Below are 18,547 nucleotides of genomic sequence, written 5' to 3'. Positions count from 1 at the left end.
AGTGTATAATTTAGTGTTAAGTATATTTACATCGTTGTGAAACAGATTTCCAGAACTTTTTCATCTTGTATAACTGAAACCATACCCATTAAACAACTCCCCTTTCCGCCTTCCTCCCAGTCCCTGGTAACCACCTCTCTGTTTTCTGTTTCTGTGATTTTGGGTACTGTAGATACATCATGTAAGCATTTGTCTTTTTGTGACTGGCTATTTCACTTAACCCAGTGCCTTCAACGTTCATTTATGTTGCAGCGTGTCAGAATTCCCTTTATTTTTTTAAGTATTTATTGCCAACAACAACCAACAATTATTTATTACCCCAGCACGGGGCTCGAACCCACTAACTGCGAAATCATGACCTGAGCCAAAGTCTGATGCTTAACCGACTGAGCCCCCCAGGCACTCCAAGAATTCCCTTTCTTTTAAAGGCTGAGTGATATGTCTTTGTATGTATATACCGTTTTGTTTATTCATATGTCAGCAGATATTTGGGCTGTTTCCACCTCTTGAGTAATGCTACTGTGGACATAGGTGTGCAAGTGTCTGTTTGAGTGCTTTCAATTCCTTTGAATATATACCCTAAAGTAAGATTGCTGGATCATATGGTAATCCTACTCTTAATTTTTTGAGGAACCATCATAGCTTTCCCCATGGCAGCTGTTCCGTTTGACATTCCCACCGGCAGTGGCCAAGAGTTCCAACTTCTCTGTCTTTCACTAACACTTGTTATATTCTGTTTTGTTTTGCTAGTAGCTATCTTGGTGGGTGTGAGGTGGTAACCCATTGTGGTTGTGATTTGCCTTTCTCTGATGATTCGTAATGTGGAGCATCTTTTCATTTGCTTATTGACCATTTGTATATCATCTGTGGAAAACTGTCCAAGTCCTTTGCCCATTTCTTAACGAGATTCTTATTTCTGTTGCTGAGTTATATACTAGGTGACTACTGACTGTCCATCTTAGACATTTATAACTAGATTCTTAGTGTCCTCAAACAGCTTTTTCATCTTTCCTTCCTTTCAAGAGATGGATAATGCTTAACTGCCACAGGATATGTTTATATGTTTGCAAGAAATTGAATCTTATCAGTGACTCTGACAGATTTTTTTTTTTTTTTTTTTTTTTTTTTGCCTGCTGGTTTTTTGCTTCATGTAAGTGATAGGAAGCAAAGATGTGTTATTGAGGGTTTAATGTAACAGGATGACCATCGCTTGAGGGAAAAGTGTGGAGTAGGAATCTTTTTCCTTTTAAAGTTAGTGCTTCTTTTATAACTGTATGCTGATCAATTTTCTGTGCATTTTACATGTATTAGTATATTTAATTCTCACAGGAACAGCCTTATGAGGTCTACGCTAGCATTTTCCCCATTTACAACGATGCAACTGAGGCATAGAGACAGCAAGTAAGTCACACCTAAGGTCACAAGGCTAGTAAAGTTGAGGACAGAGGTCCTCTGCCTCCTGTTCCTCTCATCCTTAGTTGCTGCCTCAGACACACACCTCCTTAGTCTTTATCCTGTTATTTAGATCATGCCAGAATGCTTTCTTTTTTTTCTCCCCTGCCTCCCTCCCTTCACCTTTCTATTGTGCCATCTGAAACTCCATCCCGTTGTAAACAGAATCCCTACATCCTTAACATTTGTACTAAATGTTTTTTCTGGTTTTTTGCTGCCAAATGAGCCTTAGTCTCTTCTGAGCTCCCTGTTTCCCTTTTATCTTGCTGGACGGCACCTGCTCTCTGCTCTGCCCTCAGGCTGGGAGTTGGGAGTCAGTGTCACCCTTGCTCCCCAAAACTGTTGCCTGGCCACCATTCCACACCTCCCATACAAAATTCCCTTTGGCTTTGAGGCTCGTGTCTCATCCCTGTGTCACCTCCATCGTGTCCACCTGCTTACCTGTCTCTGCACTCACAAAAGGTTTTTGGCAACAAAGTCATGACCTTTCTCTCCCCCAAATTCTGCCACCTGTCAGCCTTCATCACTCCAGTGTCCAGGAGGATGACCCCTCTGAGCCACGGCTCCTCTGATCCTTGGCTTCAAGCCCAGTGTTTTTTACTTGGCATCTACTAGGGCATGGTCTTTCAGGAGTTCTACCGTGCTGTGTCGTCACTCAGGACTACCCCATCCCCAAATCTCAAACTCCATGTCCTTCCAGCGCATTCATGCCCTTACTCCCATTAGTTAGTTCATGGAGATGTCCAGAACTTAGACTCTCCCATGTGCACCCAGTCTGTATCCCCGGCCTGGCTTCTCCTCCATCCCCACTTCCCCCTTACCCTAGGGCCATTATAAGCAGTATTTATGCCCACCCCCCCTCTTTCCCCATGCTTTGGAGAATGAAGCATCTCTCCTTCCTTCCAATTTAATAATTCAACCTGCGTCCACATCCCCCTTCTCTGGGCTCCTGCTCTGTCCATCATTTCCCATATGACCTGCATGTGCACCCTCTTCCCATCTCTCTGTGAATATGCTTTGCTGCCTCCAGTCTCCAGTCTTCCCTTGACCCTGCACCCATATTTCAGCTCTGTCCAGTCTTACTTACTCCTGCTTCTCTAAACTTCTGGGAAGACTTTCTGGTTATTCACCTCCTTTTTACCTCTCAGGCCATTAAAATTGGGCTTCTGTTCACAAGGTATTTGGGTACATGTGAGGCTGGGTTTGAAATTTGAAATAGCCAATGGTGGATTGCTTCCACTGACTCCGTGGAAGGGAAGGTCAAGCTGTGTGCTAAGGACGCAGGGCCAGAAGATGGGTGAACTTGAGGAGTGTGGTAGCACTGCAGTGTATCTGAGGGGGAAAGCCAGTTGGAAAGGATTATTAAGCACCACTCTATGCATCTTAATTGAAGGTTAACTTGCACGGTGCCTGGAACACAGGAGGCATTCAGTAAAGGCATTTCTCCCTCCTTTGTCCCCTCTCTTTAGAGCTCAGTTTTCTTTTTTGTACAGCATGGCGTTGGACCAAATGACCATCAGACCCCTTCCAGCTCCAACCTTCTTCATACAACAGAATTTCTCCTAGCAATGTCTTGAGTTTGTAACTGCCTTGGAGACGAGCCTTTCAAAAACTGCTTACCAAGCAAGAGGCCTGTGTTCTTTCCACAGGGCATTCAAAACAAATACCACAAAAAATGTTTTTAGGAGACAACTGAAACTCATTGCACAAAAGCCTGTTACCTCATTGTGCCCCTTCTCGAGTAATCTAAACCAACGTGTGTGTGGTGATGGCGGCATTGTATGAAAACAGTGATGTGATTTCCATCTAAGTGAGTATGTGTGCATTTCAAAGGAATTTTTAGCTTTAGCACATCAACCTTAAGGAGTATTTAGCACATCAACCTTAAGGAGTAATTGATTCTGTCAAATTTTGGACAACATAAAGAAAGGCTGATGGTTTTTAGACAGATGGGGGCTTGTAGGGACAGAGCTGGACAAAAAGAACATGAAAAGAATACAGAGTTCAATCAGGCAGCAAAGAGATTAGTTGAATCCAGCCTAGGCCAGGGGGTTGCTGAATTCCATCTACCCAAATTAAGCTTCTCTAAAAAGGACCAGTATGTTTGCTATTTCAAGAGAATGTAACATATTCTGACCCTAAAGGATTGTCTTTGTGGTTTCAATATAAAATGGGTAACATTCTAATCTTGAGATTTTAAGGTTCTTGAAAGGTTTAAGAGATGGTGATTAAGTTTATAACCAGAACTGGAATGCTTAAGGGAACTCAATTTATGATTTTTTTTTAAGTTTATTTGATTATAGTTGCAATAAGAGAGCTTAAATGCTAGGGACTTTTTTTTTAAGTTTATTTATTGATTTTGAGGGAGAGGGGGAAAAAGAGAGAGAGAGAGTGCATGTGCTAGAGCAGAGGAGGGGCAGAGAGAGAGGGAGAGAGAGAGAATCCCAAGCAGACTCCATGCTACAATGCAGAGCCTGATTTAAGGCTCGATCTCATGAACTATGAGGTCATGACCTGAGCCAAAATCAAGAGTTGGACACTTAACCAACTGAGCCACCCAGGAGCCCCTGATTTTAATTTTTTAATTTGAATAGAGTTGACACAACAATGTTACATTAGTTTCAAATGTAAAACATAGTGAATCAACAGCTCTGTTCACCACAGTGTAGCAAGGGAAGTTTTTGCTTGTTATAGTTGTAAATTTGTCCTGTAAGACATTGGAAGCACTTAGAAATAAATTTCAGTGTCTTACTTTTGTTAATGCAGTTTAAAATTAAGACTATTTAATTGATTAAATTTGTAGACGGAACTGATTGTTTGAGCAGGTCAGTCTGTCCGCTGCAATTTCTGGAGAATTAGAAAAAAACTTGAAAATACTTTTCTTCCATTACTAGTCTTATAAACAGAGTTGTCATTCGAACTGAAAGCAGCGCAACCCAGGCTTTTAAATTGGTAACTTTGGTAACTTGAATATTAATTGAGGAGTCCAGTAACTAAAACTCCTTTCTATGGAAAAGGCCCCAGTTAGAAATATGATAAGCCAAGACAGGAAGGATGAAAACACCCGCAGTGTATGGGCCAGGTGAGCTGTGTGGGGCTGGGGAAGGTGGGCAGTCCAGGGACATGACGGCAGATATAAGGGGGAATATGGAGGGCACTGAGTATACTCAGTGCACCAGGGGACCTAAAATATTTTCTCCTACATTTTTATAACATGAATACTTTTAGGAACACTCGGGTTTTTATGTTTATCTTTGCCTAGCCTTATTTTATAAGCAACAGATCAAGATTAAACCAGAACAAGGTAACAACACTCAAAATTGGATGACACATTAACACGACGAGGAGTGTTGATTGGTTTTTCAGCAGTCGAAATACAATATGACGTCACTGTCCACTGATTTGGTTAATTTTGACTTTTCTAGAAACTGGGGACCAAAAATAGGTAAAGAAGAAATGAGCAAAAGCTCTTAAATAACCAGCAGATAAAGTCAAATCCATATTTATTTCTGACCTTCTTGATTGACTTGGACCAAATGGTGAAGTAGCAGAAGCAACTGTTCTTGAGGTGCTCAGGATTCCCGTTCTCCTTCCCCACTAAAATGTATGTTTTTGTCTTCTCCACTCATCAGTTTCCACTCTCAGGTAGAATATGGTTATTGGTTGACATTTTAATGTGAATTTAAGTTCAAGGGGTGATTTTTCTCTACGTCTTGTCTTCCATCATGGAGTGGAAATAATGGTTCAAGGCCGTCCCTATAGAGGTGAGGCCGCCTTCACAAAAGTGCCTTTGGGAGGCTGAGGTCCAGGTAGGAGAGCACGTAATGTGTATCTCTTGAGAGAAAGACCAGGAGTACCAGGAGGGGCTCTTGTAATATTTATTCTGGGACTGTCCTGCTGGATGAGATGGATGGTGGGCACATGTATATATAGGCCAGTGACTCCCAAATCTAGTTAGTCATCATAATCCCTTGGAAGAGGTGTTCAGAAAAAACTTTTAGGCCTGGCATTTCCCATTCAGATTCTGATAGTCGCTCTGATAGCTGTCTGTTCTTGGTCAGATCCACTGGGGGAAGCCGGTGGAAGAGCTGTGATGAGTTTACTATCCTGTGATCATTACTTAGCAAAGCACGTGGATACTCCACTTGCTTATTTTTATTATAACAATACAGTTACGATTTAGGGACACAGGTTTCCTCCACTCTTACTTATAAGCCCACAAGCCACTCTTACTTAGAAGGCCTAACTACTGTAATTTCTAATGATCTCTAAAGTTTCTGTCTTGGGGCGCTTGGGTGGCGCAGTCGGTTAAGCGTCCGACTTTAGCCAGGTCACGATCTCGTGGTCCTGGAGTTCGAGCCCCACGTTGGGCTCTGGGCTGATGGCTCAGAGCCTGGAGCCTGTTTCTGATTCTGTGTCTCCCTCTCTCTCTGCCCCTCCCCTGTTCATGCTCTGTCTCTCTCTGTCCCAAAAATAAATAAACGTTGATAAAAAAAATTTAAAGTTTCTGTCTTGCTTTTTTGCTCTCTGTGTGCTCTCTGAGCTGTCTCTTCCTCTCTGTTTCTCTAGAACACTCTCATAGGCTGCCTCAGGCTTTTTTTTTTTTTTTTAACTGGCTATCTGTCCATTTCGCTTTTACATCCTTCAGAATAAGTAAATGCGAATACATCCCCATCAGTTATTGAGAAAAAGAGGGTAACAATATATATTTCCCTCCTGGATGAAATGAGAACTATGTGGCAGACACAACACTGACAGTTTTACTTACACACTACTTGATTCTGTCCTCACCACAGTCCTGGGAGGGCAGACGCTTGACTCAAAAACACTAACACTACTGCCTAAAATGACTCTGCTCAGAGCTGACTAATTGTAGTTTTCTTAATCACCAGCCAACATTGATCGAGTACCTGGGACAGGCAGAGCACCGAGACCAGCCTAGACTGTCCTGAGCTTGCTAATTAGATCATGCTGCTCTTTGGTACACGGTGTCTTGTGGGATTGATGAAAACCAACACATTAAAAATAAGCCTTGAAAGCTTTAGATCTTTGTCTTGCTTTAAAAAAAAATACCGCGTTCTCTCCCATCCCACAAGTTGAACAATTTGAAAAACTGGGGGGAGAAAAGCACGAAGGAGAATCTAAAAATCACCAATAATTCTATTAATCAAAGAAAATAACTGCTAATTTTTTAAGGTACCTCTGACCTGCTTTTTGCTACACACCCGTACACATACTTACAGCATCCTTATACTTTAAAAACACAAATTTGGCCATTCCACGTTTATATATCATTTCCTGTTTTTCTACAGCAGTTGTAGCATGTGGGATAGATGTGTGGACCAGGGTTCATTATTTAACTAAACATCTTTGATTGTCGATTACTTGAATTGTTTCCATTCCCACTTTTAAAACAAGGTTGTGTTATCTATCTAGCCCAGCTGTCCTTTAAATATGACTATAGGTGGGGCGCCTGGGTGGCGCAGTCGGTTGAGCCTCCGACTTCAGCCAGGTCACGATCTCGCGGTCCGTGAGTTCGAGCCCCGTGTCGGGCTCTGGGCTGATGGCTCAGAGCCTGGAGCCTGTTTCCGATTCTGTGTCTCCCTCTCTCTCTGCCCCTCCCCCGTTCATGCTCTGTCTCTCTCTCAAAAATAAAGAAGCTTAAAAAAAAAAAAAAAGAAAAAATTTAAATATGACTATAGGCAACTAGTTTTAAACATGCAAGAAATCAGAGTACATGTAATCATAATCTCATCCTGAGGAATCTGCTAGATGATGAACTGTATCCCACTAGAAGATGACTGAGGAAAAAGCAGCAAAAATGCTGCCGATGAGCACCGACTGTATTTAACTTGAGCTCTAAGACTGTGAACAAAGTTGGAAGAATAGCCTGTAAATATTGCACATTCTTCTACATTAGAAATAGCACAGCTGACAATATTGGAGAAGAGAAAGGGAAGAGGAGGGACGCCTAGGTGGCTCAGTGGGTTGAGCATCCGACTTCAGCTCAGGCCATGATCTCACAGTTTGTGGGTTCGAGCCCTGTGTTGGGCTGTGTGCTGAACTCTTGCTCAGAGCCTGGAGCCTGCTTCAGATTCTGCATCTCTCCTTCTCTCTCTCTGCCCCTCCCCGGCTCGCACTCTGTCTCACTCTGTCTCTCAAAAACAAATAAATGTAAAAAAAAAAAAAAAAAAAAAAAAAAGAAAAGAAAAAGAAAGGGAAGAGAAGTAAAATAAAACCACTGACTGGCATTTAGGTCATAAGTGGGAGTCAAAAGATACTACTTAAAGATCTAAACCAATTTTAGAAGTCCATGTAAGGAAAAGGGGGATTATGGCCATCAAAAATTACAAAGTATTAGTTAGTATAAAGGTAACCACTATAGTAAAAATAGAAAACTTTTTAAATATCAAAATAAAAAAATAATAAAAAGATTTGCAAAAATAAAAATATTAAGATTCTATAACCTCATAAAAATAGCCACCTAAGAGGGTTGGAAGCAATTAGGGTGGAAAGGATAGCAATGGGACTAAGATTTCTCTGAGTTTATGTTTTTATACAGTTTTGATTTTTGAACCATGTAAAAATTATACATATTTTAAAAATAAAATTAAAATAAATAAAAAACAAAATTAAATACAAAGAATAAAAAGGGCAAACATTAAAACTGAATATAAACAGGGGAGCCCTGGTGGCTCAGTTGGTTAAGTGTCTGACTTGAGCTCAGGTCCTGATCTCCTGGTTCATGAGTTTGAGCCCTGAGTCAGGCTCTGAGTTGATAGCACAGAGCCTGGAGCCTGCTTCAGATTCTGTGTGTGTCTCTCTCTCTGCCCCTTCCCTGCTCATAATCTCTCTCTCTCTAAAAGAAATAAAAACATTTAAAAATTAAAAAAAAGAATATAAACAGAAAAAATGATCTTAACTGCATATCAAATTGTACATCAAGTATAACTATAGAAAAAAACAGAATTCAAAAAATGTTTACTTATCTATTTTGAGAGAGAGAGAGTGGGGAAGGGGCAGATAGAGAGAAAAGAGAGAGAATCCCAAGCAGGCTCTGCCCTGTCAGTGCAGAGCCCAACACTGGGCTCAATCCCATGAACTGTGAGGTCACACCTGAGCTGAAATCAAGAATTGGGCGCTCAACCGACTAAGCCACCCAGGCAGACCTAGAAAAAAATGGAATTGATTCAGGCACAGTGTTAATACACTTTTCTAGGATGTATTCTTTGAATAGAAAGAACTTTAAACAATATTTCCTTTAACTTAGATTTATTTGTGGTGGTATTGGTAAGCAATACTGAGATTATTTTGAATGGATTGAAGCATACAGCAAATGAGAAAATACCTTTAAATTTTTTGAAATAAGGTTCTCAATGTGAGGGAAGACAAAAAATATAAACTAGGAGAAAGAGGAAGATTTCTATGATATTGGATGAGAATTGGAGGTATCAGTAAGAACCCATGATTTCTTGAAAAAATACATTCCTTAGTTCTACATACTGAAAGAGCCTGTATACAGTTACATCCCATTAGCAATGAGCACATCTAGAAGCTAGATCTTGGTTTCTAAATATCATTATTTATTGAAAAGAACAAGACTCCTTGGAAAAATAACCGATTCTAGGTCTGAGACAGAAAAAGTACAAAGTGAGCCTAGACTCACTTTTGCTAGAAAGTAAGTGCTCGAGAATCCAAGAGCCAATGTCAAAATGATACAGAAACCAGATTATATTGGCTTCCTTTGGACAAATGTGGGTCAATTGGAGTATCTAAAAGAATAATGATGGTAGTGGGGGAAAAGAATACAAATGAATGCCAGCTGGTAGGTGTGGAAAGAAGAATGGAAACAGAACATTTTCAAACATGATGCCACTGTAGGGCATTTACCTTGACAGGATTCTGGATTTTATTTTATTTTATTTTTATATTTTTAAAAAGATTTTTTAAAAGTAATCTGTACACCCAACATAGGGCTCAGACGCACAACCCCGAGATCAAGAGTTGCACGTTCTACTGACTGAGCTTGCCAGGTGCCCCAGGATTCTGGATTAAAAAAAAAATATTTTATAAATATCATTTCAGGAATAAAACCTGAATTCTATTAACTAAAAAAATAGATCAAAGGGGGAAAAAGTAGATCAAGGGAAGCCAACTCAACTTCTTAGGCTAAATTTGAACAGAAGTGTTGCGTGGTTAAAGCATATTCTCAGACCTGCAACCAGTTCAGCATCCACAAGGCAGTAAGAGGAATAATTTTATAGAAATAGGGGCAGTCATTTCAAGACACACTGCAAATTTTGTTCCTTAAACCAGTCTTCAATGTGAAAATCATTGTGCTTTGATTCCTTTCCTACCCCTGGGAACAAACAAAAGAATCAAAAAGCAGTAAGGAGGATGAAAAGGACCCAAGGAAGAGGGTCTACAAATGCCTTGGACTTTAAGTAAGACTAAGGAATAGGGAAGCCAGAGGCACCTGGGTGGCTCAGTTGGTTAAGCGTCCAATCTTGATTTCAGCTCAGGTCATAGTCTCGCGGGTTGTGAGATCGAACCCTGCATGGGGCTCTGCTCTGACAGCGTGGAGCCTACTTGGGATTCTCTTCCTCCCTGTCTCTCTGCCCCTCCCCTGCTCTCTCTCTCTTTCTCAAAAATAAAGAAATATAGAAAAAAAAATTAAGGAATAGGAAAGCCAAGAAGCAGCATTTCTTCCTCAGCACTCCTGTGTTAATGTGTTAATGATTTGCCCACTTTGACCAACACAAGAGAGATCTTCATCGCAGGAGAGAAAAAATTCTCAACGATGTCCCTGCCTACTCTGCTACCGCACATCTCCCGCTGCCCCTCATTTACAGCCAGTGCTGCTTTGCCATTTACATTGAAACTGGGGGTTTTGGAAGAGTGTCACCTGGATTTGTTCAGGCACTGTTTTTCAGTGAGTATATCAATGTGACATCAACATGTTCTGCCTGATAGCCATGGGGTACAAATGAGGAAAACATGTGCATATTGTGAAACGATTTTGCCACAAAACTGAAATACAAAGTTCGTGTGATTACTCACTGATAAATGTGATTGTGAAAGGCTACTTGTACCTTACAGATGGATTGCCTTATGCAGACCCAAAATGTTGCATGGAGAAACTCTTTGTGGCACAAGGGGACTGTAGATACCCCCGGATATTCCCATCTCTCATTTGAGCTGGTCTGGCCTCATTGTCCTAGAGGTTGTTTCCTTTCTCATCATTCCTGTGGGGGGAATTTTTGTTAAAAGGATATTTGTGGTCTGCAGTGGAGTCTTCATAGGGGCTTTGATGTCCCTGCAGATTCAAGGCTGGAGTGGTAAAGAAATCAGCCTGAAGTAGTTCTGATCTCAAACTCTCCAAAATATTTGGCATCATACAGGTGCTTTCTCATCATCTGAGCTCTTTAAATTCTCAGCTTTCCTGGAGCTGTCAGGACATGGGATATTGTCATCAGTCACCTCAACAGCAAGCCTAGAGACAAATTCATTTGGATTCAAGATTCTGGCTGAAACGAACTAAAACCGTTTAAACTTCCATAAAGTTTAAAAGAATAAAGGAAGGAAAAGAGAGAAGGAAGGAAGAAAAGAAGGAAGAAAGGAAGGAAGGAATTTTATAAAGACACAGAGGTTTCTCACAGAGACCAAGGGCACATTTACACTTGGCCCTCAGGAAGACCTTGGGATCCAGGGGTGGAGAAGCCAGAGAACTCACTCTTTGTCTTTCATTGACTTCATTCTTTTTCAGTAGACCATGCTCTGAGTCTGCATATAAGTATAGCCACCTTTTAAGAAATTATCAGCATGTGTTAACTTCTGGCCCAATCAATGATGGTTAGGGAGGAAGGTACATATTGCAAATATAACCACAATGCTCAGTGCCCAAAGGGGGAAGAATGGTAGTAAGAAGGGCAGAAATATTAAAAGTTACTCACTACTCATGTTGTGCAGTGTTATAATTGGATGTGCTCATCCACCATTCTAGGCCATCCTTTTTCATTTGCCAACTATGTATTAGGTATCTATAAGTTCGATGCCACAAGGACACAAAGAAAAGTCAGACATGTCCTATCAACTAGGGCAAACAGGATATTTATAAATTAAAATTTTTTTTCATTTTAAATAATAATTTCATTTTTTAAATGAATTAACATATAGACATTAAAATAGAAATTTAACCTGGAATAGAAGTTATATTAATATATTTATGAATTAACATTACTATTAATATGTTGTATTAAAATAATTTTATATTAATTATGCTAATAAAACTAATATTAACAAAATTAAAATAGAAGCTAAATTGCACTCCAAGGTGTTCAGCAGAAATGACCATAGTGGCTCAGTTGGTTGAGTGTCTGACTCTTGATTTCAGCTCAGGTCATGATCCAGGGTTGTGGGATCAAGCCCCACATTGAGCTCTGCACTGAGCTTGGAGCCTGCTTGGAATTCTCTCTCTCTCCCTCTGCCCCTCTCCTCTGCACTCTAACATAAGTCGGTTTGCAGAGAAGGAGATTGGAGGACCACAGTCTATCTTAGGAGCCATCTGCTTTGCCTTCCTTTCAACTGAGGAATCCCTTCTACCGTGTCTGTAGCTCTGGTCATGGGTCAGCCAGCCTCTGCTTGAATGAGGCAGACTCCTTTGCATTATTGCACAATGTTAATTGTTAGGCTATTCTTTCTTATAATAAAACAAAATGAGCCTCTTCCTGATTTCTGATCATTGATTCTACCTCTTAACATCCTTTACATGTGACAACCTAGCTGATATTTGAAGGTTTATGATGGCTTCCTCTCTCCCCTAAGCCAAAAAGTTGACTATCCTCCACTCTAAACTTTCCCAAATTCTTCAATGATTACTTAGAAGACCCAGCTTTTAGAGGTCCCTCTTGAACCTTGTTCCCCTCACATTTTATCTACATCCTTCTTAAATTAGTGAGCCAGACATGGACACCATATAGGGCCTGACCTGTGCAAACAATAGCTTTTGCTCGATGGTGGGTCTGAAGCTTCCAGAAGATCGGGGCTTTTTTAAAAAAAACTCAGATTTCTGCCCAAGTGATAGCTAATCCCATTCTCTCTCTCTCCCTCTCTCTCTCTCTCTCTCTCTCTCTCTCTCTCTCTCTCTCTCTCTCAAAATGTGGTTCATAGATACCCTGCATCCAAATTAACTGAAATTGTTAAAAATGAAAAATGAGGGCTTCTACCCTCAGAATCTCTGAGTGTGGAGTCCAGAAATCCTCATTTTTCACTAACTCTTTTTTTTAATCTTTTAAATTTTTTTTAAAGTTTATTTATTTTGAGAGAGAAGCAGAGAGAGAGAGAAAGTGGAGGAGGGGCAGAGAGAGGGAGAGAGAGAATCCCAAGCAGATTCTGCCCTGTCAGTGCAGAGCCCGACATGGGCTCGAACTCATGAACTGTGAGATCATGATCTGAGCCCAGACCAAGAGTCTGACGCTTAACCGACTGAGCCATCCAGGCATCCCACATTTTCACTAACTCTTGATGTTTCCTACATACATTGACATTTCAGAACCATCAGTATGATGATTAAGAATGTAGGATTTCCCACTTCTATCTGTGTGACTATGGGCAAGTTACTTGACTCCTCTGAGCCTCAGTGTTTTAAATCTATAAAATGAACATAACTCATTTGAAGATGATTTATTAAAATGATAATGTATGTGTAGTAAATACTGTTGACTATCTACCCATTTGCTACTTCCCAGCCCAATCCTTCTCTTCTTTGCCTGTGGAGAGGTTTGTTTGGGAAGGTGGACACCATCCCATGTGTTCAAGGAAGGTGAGTGAGGGGTGAATCATGACAGGTCTAAGATGGTATTGGCAGTCCATTTCCCTTGGCATTGACAGATTTAGGTGTGGTAAGTGATTTGATTCCAGACAATAAGATGTGAGGGAAATTGTAGGGACGCTGTGTGCAGGGTTTTCCTAAATAGTAAAAAGAGACATGTCGGAGGTGTACTTTTCTATATGTTGAGATATGGCCCCTGGAATCATTTCAGCCATTGTGCAACCACAAGGAGAGATGTTGCTGACTCTGCAAGAATGGCAGAGTTGGAGGATGAGTTTCCATGGTGTTGTTATGCTGCTTAAGCAACTAACCCTGGAACCAGCCCCTTCACTACCTATGGCTGTAAGATAGAAAATCCTTACTACTCTGCCAATTTTTGTTGGGTACTCCAAATTGCAGCTGAAAGCATTCTAATGGACGTGGTATGTGATGCCTTTGGCATAATGCCTAAAACATAAAATTTGCACAATAAATGGCTATCATTATTTTATTATTGTTATGGAAATATTGAACTTCCTATCCACTAAATTTCGGGAGGGGATTATAGCACCAATTCCATTATAAGACACATCTGCTCAAAAATATTTGCTGAAAGTTGGCATTAATTCTCCTTGGTTTCCACTCTCTATTTCAGCCTATTGAAATACTGGTGGTTTTATTGTACAGTGTATATCAGCCCTCCTTCCTAGCCTTGAGTTTGCCACAAATTTGACCAGTTTTTCAGCCTTTTAAATTTTCATTTAAATTGAGCCTCCCTTGAAAGATGGTTATGGTTTGAATAGGGAGAAATAGGTTTCTATGTTGGAGGTGGAGACACACCATGATTGAAAATTATTCAGGGAGGGGTGCCTGGGGTAGCTCAGTCGGTTAAGCATCTGACTCTTTATCTCACCTCAGGTCTTGATCTCAGGATTGGGAGCTCAAGTCCCATGTTGGGCCCTGCACTGGGTGTGAAGCCTACTGGAAGGAAGGAAGGAAGGAAGGAAGGAAGGAAGGAAGGAAGGAAGGAAAGAAAGAAAGAAAGAAAGAAAGAAAGAAAGAAAGAAAGAAAGGAGGGGGGAGAAAGGGAGGAAAGAAAGAAAGAAAGAAAGAAAGAAAGAAAGAAAGAAAGAAAGAAAGAAAGAAAGAAAGAAGGAGGGAGGGAGAGAGAGAGGGAGGAAGGAAGGAAGGAAGGAAGGAAGGAAGGAAGGAAAGAAAGAAAGAAAGAAAGAAAGAAAGAAAGAAAGAAAGAAAGGAGGGAGGGAGAGAGGGAGGAAGGAAGGAAGGAAGGAAGGAAGGAAGGAAGGAAGGAAAGAAAGAAAGAAAGAAAGAAAGAAAGAAAAAAGAAAATTATTCAGGAAACCAGCCTAATTTCATGATTTGTCATGGGTGGTCCCAGGGTAAACATTGTAAAGGCATTTGGAGGGCAGCTTGTAGAGTGCAATGAGTTGGAAATTTATCCTGTAAATCCCTGGAGGTTTTTGTCTGGTGAGGCATCTGAGGCAGTTAGCTGGAGTTACGTGCCCCGCGCAAGGTCATTCAATGACGGTGTGACCAAAGAGGGATTAGGATTCACGGTCACAGTGCCTAGAATTCCTGTGCGTGACTAGACTTTGCTACGTGATGTTACTTGGGAGGCAACAGTAACTATTGTGGTAACAATATCTCCAGAGAACAAGGGGAGAGGACAATGGTAGAGTCGGACTCATCACCTCATAGAATGGTACAACTGAAAGCAATCTCCAGGACTGTCTGGTCCAACACTGTCATTGTACAGAGAAGGAAATTGACATCCGTAGAGATATAGCCAAGGTCACATGGCCAACGAGTGGCAGAACAGAGATGAAGACTTCTGACTTATGATGTTTGCCTTCCTGCTTTTTCCTTTTATTAGTTCTGCTGAATGTATTACATTCTTCCTAGAATTTTATGACATAAGAACTGCAGACATTTGGCAACGTTGTAAAGTAGACTGCATTCTCTTCTTAGACCCATGGCTTAAATTTCATTTATTCTACTGTCTATATTTATCAGAACTTCCTGTATTTCTTTCAAATTCCTATCAGATATGCTAGGTCAGTGCTTAATTTCATGGCTGGCTTATTAAGCCATCTTTGTGAAGTATGTCTATACTGTAAAGAGACTGATGCTTTTGTGGCTCTTAGAAACCAATGTTATTACTTTATATTGAAATAGTACATATGAAAATTGGGGAACTATTCCTCATGACTGAACTATCACTATAGAATATCAATTACATGATAAGAATTGATCTTGGCACAGCACACGTGATGTATCATTTTTATCTTTATAAAAAAAACTGAGGAAGTCCATGCTACAATGGCAGTTTTATAGATGACAGTGGAAATCAAGGTCACACAGCTAAAAGTTGTATAGAATTAGAGGTCGCTAGAATTAGAATCCCGGTCCATTTGAATCTAGAACCCTTAATGGATTCTAGAGAATTCAAGAGAGAATGAGAATTCGGACAGGTTTAGAGATCCACAGAAATACTTTGGAGCCTAAGGCACAGACCACAGAGGACAATGTGGGGAGTGGAGTCATTTGGTTCACCTGCAAAAGTAGTGAGATCCCTGAATTCTAGGAAAAGCAATCACCAGAAATCAGGAGGTTGCCTATTTCACAATGTTGCCTGGCCCTGCCCCTGCCCCTGCTTGTGAATATCTATCAGAAGTATGTTTGGTTTGGAAGGCAATATGGCATCATCTACCAGTCAGTTAGAGATGCCAACTAGGGGTTGAGGTTTTCAGACTATCGATGTTTCATTCACGAAAGGAATTATGTTCTTGAATTCTGTGTCATGAGGGAAATGGAGCCTTGTTCAGCTTTGGCAGATGTAGTATAGGGTAAGGGTTTAGAGCCTGGGCTGTGGTTTAGACTTGGTTTGTCTTGTCCCAGGTCATCAGTCACTAGATACATGACCTTGGACTAATGACCTTCATGCCTAAATTCTCATCTCCAGAATGGGATAATGATAGCACTTACCTCATAGCCTCATTGTAAGGGTTCAATGAGATGATGCGTGTAAAACATTGGGCACAGAGCCACCACTCAGTAAACGAATGTTCACAGCTGTCATCATGATCAGTGGTGTTATTCCAGTGGCTCGACATTGAGGAATCAGGAGTGCGGGGCTCTACTTTTTCACTTCCTGTACAGATCTCCATTCCTACTTTTTTCGGTAGGTCACACAAGTTTTCTGGACTTTGGTGCCATGACAGAAAGTCAGTAAGAGAGTGTGCTTCCCCATACATCACTGCGCCACACTGGAAATAGGCAGAGATGAGGAAAGGGCCTGGCTCCCATCCTGGGATGGGGGTTATAGTACTTTGTGTTATCTTTTTGAAATTAGGTCATCTCTGAGCCAGATTTGAGGCCAAGAAAGCATGTTCCGAAAAATGACCACAAAAGCCCGTGGCCTTGTTTGTACCCATGGGACTCTGATTATGGATGACTGAGTGACAACATGGAAAAGCCAATACCATTGAAAGAAGAATTTATCACTTATGTATCCTAAGAGGGGGCATGCCATGTCATGCAGGGCCACAAGAGGTCCCCCAGTTCCAGTCAGGAGGCAGAAAGGAGGGAGAAGAAAGCATAGGCCAAAGCCTTTATTGGGGTTTCTGCAGAAAAGGCAAGGTAAAATAGAGTCAACAGCTAAGATTGGCTAGTTGGAATAATTCTCGTGGCCTTTGGATTGTAAAAGAGGTAGTTGCCTGGTACCTGACCATGAGATGCATTAGGGAAGACAAATTATTGGCTTGGTGTATGAGGGTTAGATAAAGGAGATGCTTAAGGGATATGGATTCAGGATGGACTGGTTTGCACATGAAAGTCGTGATCAATGGTCCGATGTCATCTTTAGGAATTAGCTAGCGCTGGGAGGGGCACTCTTTCCTGGGTCTGTAATGTTCTCCAAATGTCAAAACATCATAAGATATAGAAAATTTTAAAAATACGATTAATACATTTATTGGGATCCTACTCTCATTCCCTGGTTCTCTGACCTTCAGGCTTCTCTGAAAAAAAAAAAAAATAGATGAAGTCACAGGCATCAAGATCAAGTACACTGGTCAAGTAGTTTTTGGTAGAAAAGCAAAATTTTTATGCTCTGGTAGATCATGCTAAAAGTAGCCTTGCATTATTTTTCAGGTTCAACAGTATCACACAATTTACAATCTACTTACAGCCTGCACAGAGAAAAGAAAAAGAAAGGCAACGACCAAGAAAAGAATTTCTGCAGCCCACTGTACCTTTTGATAGTACTACAGGCAACCAGCAAATTCCTATCAGCTCTGCAGTTGCCTATTGTCAGCTTAGAATCTTTAGTTTGCCATTTTAGAAAGCAGTCTACGTTGTAGCTGTGGATTTTCTGACACAAATGATATAAAATGAGACAAAGGCAAACACCACTCACTTCCCACCCACAGGAGAGAATTTGTGTTGTGAATTATTTACTGTATCTGATTTTCTTTCACTGCAGATACTTTCATAGCAGGTGTACGAGATTTCAAAGGCTGAATCAAATCTCACTGTGTTTCACAGCTACTTCTACTTATTAACTCATACATGTATTCCTAAGCCTCGAGCATATTATAGAATTATGGTTCACGCTTATCCACACTTGTTGCCAAATTAACTGGAAACCCAGACTTTGGGCCTGTTTTATTACCCCAGACTCCTAGCTGGTCTCCGAGATGGTATTCCCTTTGCAATTTATCTTGCACGTATTATGGATGACTTGCTGATGCGGGTCAATGGGTTTTAGATACAGTATAACAAATCTTGAGACCAGAGTGTTGAAAGGATTGCATTTACTCTCAATTACTGCACATGAAATACTGTACATAATGAAAACGTTTTCATTCTTTCCAGCAATACTAGTCATATGTGTTCCTTTGCTCTCTGATACATGATTTTTCTAAATATTTATTGAGTACCTACAAGCTCCTCAGACCTGTTCATATTTTTTATCCTCGTCACAAGCAGTAAGCTGTATTAGGCACATATTGGAAGCTAAACTTAATAGTTGATTGTGTAATTGTCTCACTGAAATGTTTCTCAAGGTATACTCCATGGTCCATGTAAGGTCTGAAAAGATCCATTTGATGGGCATTGAATGAACTAATCAGACAATGCGGGAGTTCCTGGATGTTGATTATGATATACTACAGCCTACGTACTAGTAAATAAGTGAGTTTATAGGTATTCCTATTTTTGTTGAGTTTGTTGACTATTCCACTGAGATAGCTTTGCTCACAAGTA

General features: G+C 40.7%; 1 long non-coding RNA gene across 1 annotated transcript; it reads left to right on the top strand.

The window, feature by feature from the left end:
• Positions 1–14,618: 14,618 nt before the first annotated feature.
• Positions 14,619–18,160, top strand: LOC109501718. The gene is made up of 3 exons (XR_006600965.1): positions 14,619–15,892; positions 16,355–16,463; positions 17,435–18,160. It is a non-coding gene; the product is annotated as an uncharacterized LOC109501718 (long non-coding RNA).
• The last annotated feature ends 387 nt before the right edge of the window (positions 18,161–18,547 follow it).

This window comes from Felis catus, chromosome B4, assembly GCF_018350175.1.
Source record: "Felis catus isolate Fca126 chromosome B4, F.catus_Fca126_mat1.0, whole genome shotgun sequence".
NCBI lineage: Eukaryota > Metazoa > Chordata > Mammalia > Carnivora > Felidae > Felis > Felis catus.
This window is presented reverse-complemented; position numbering and strand designations above follow the sequence as displayed.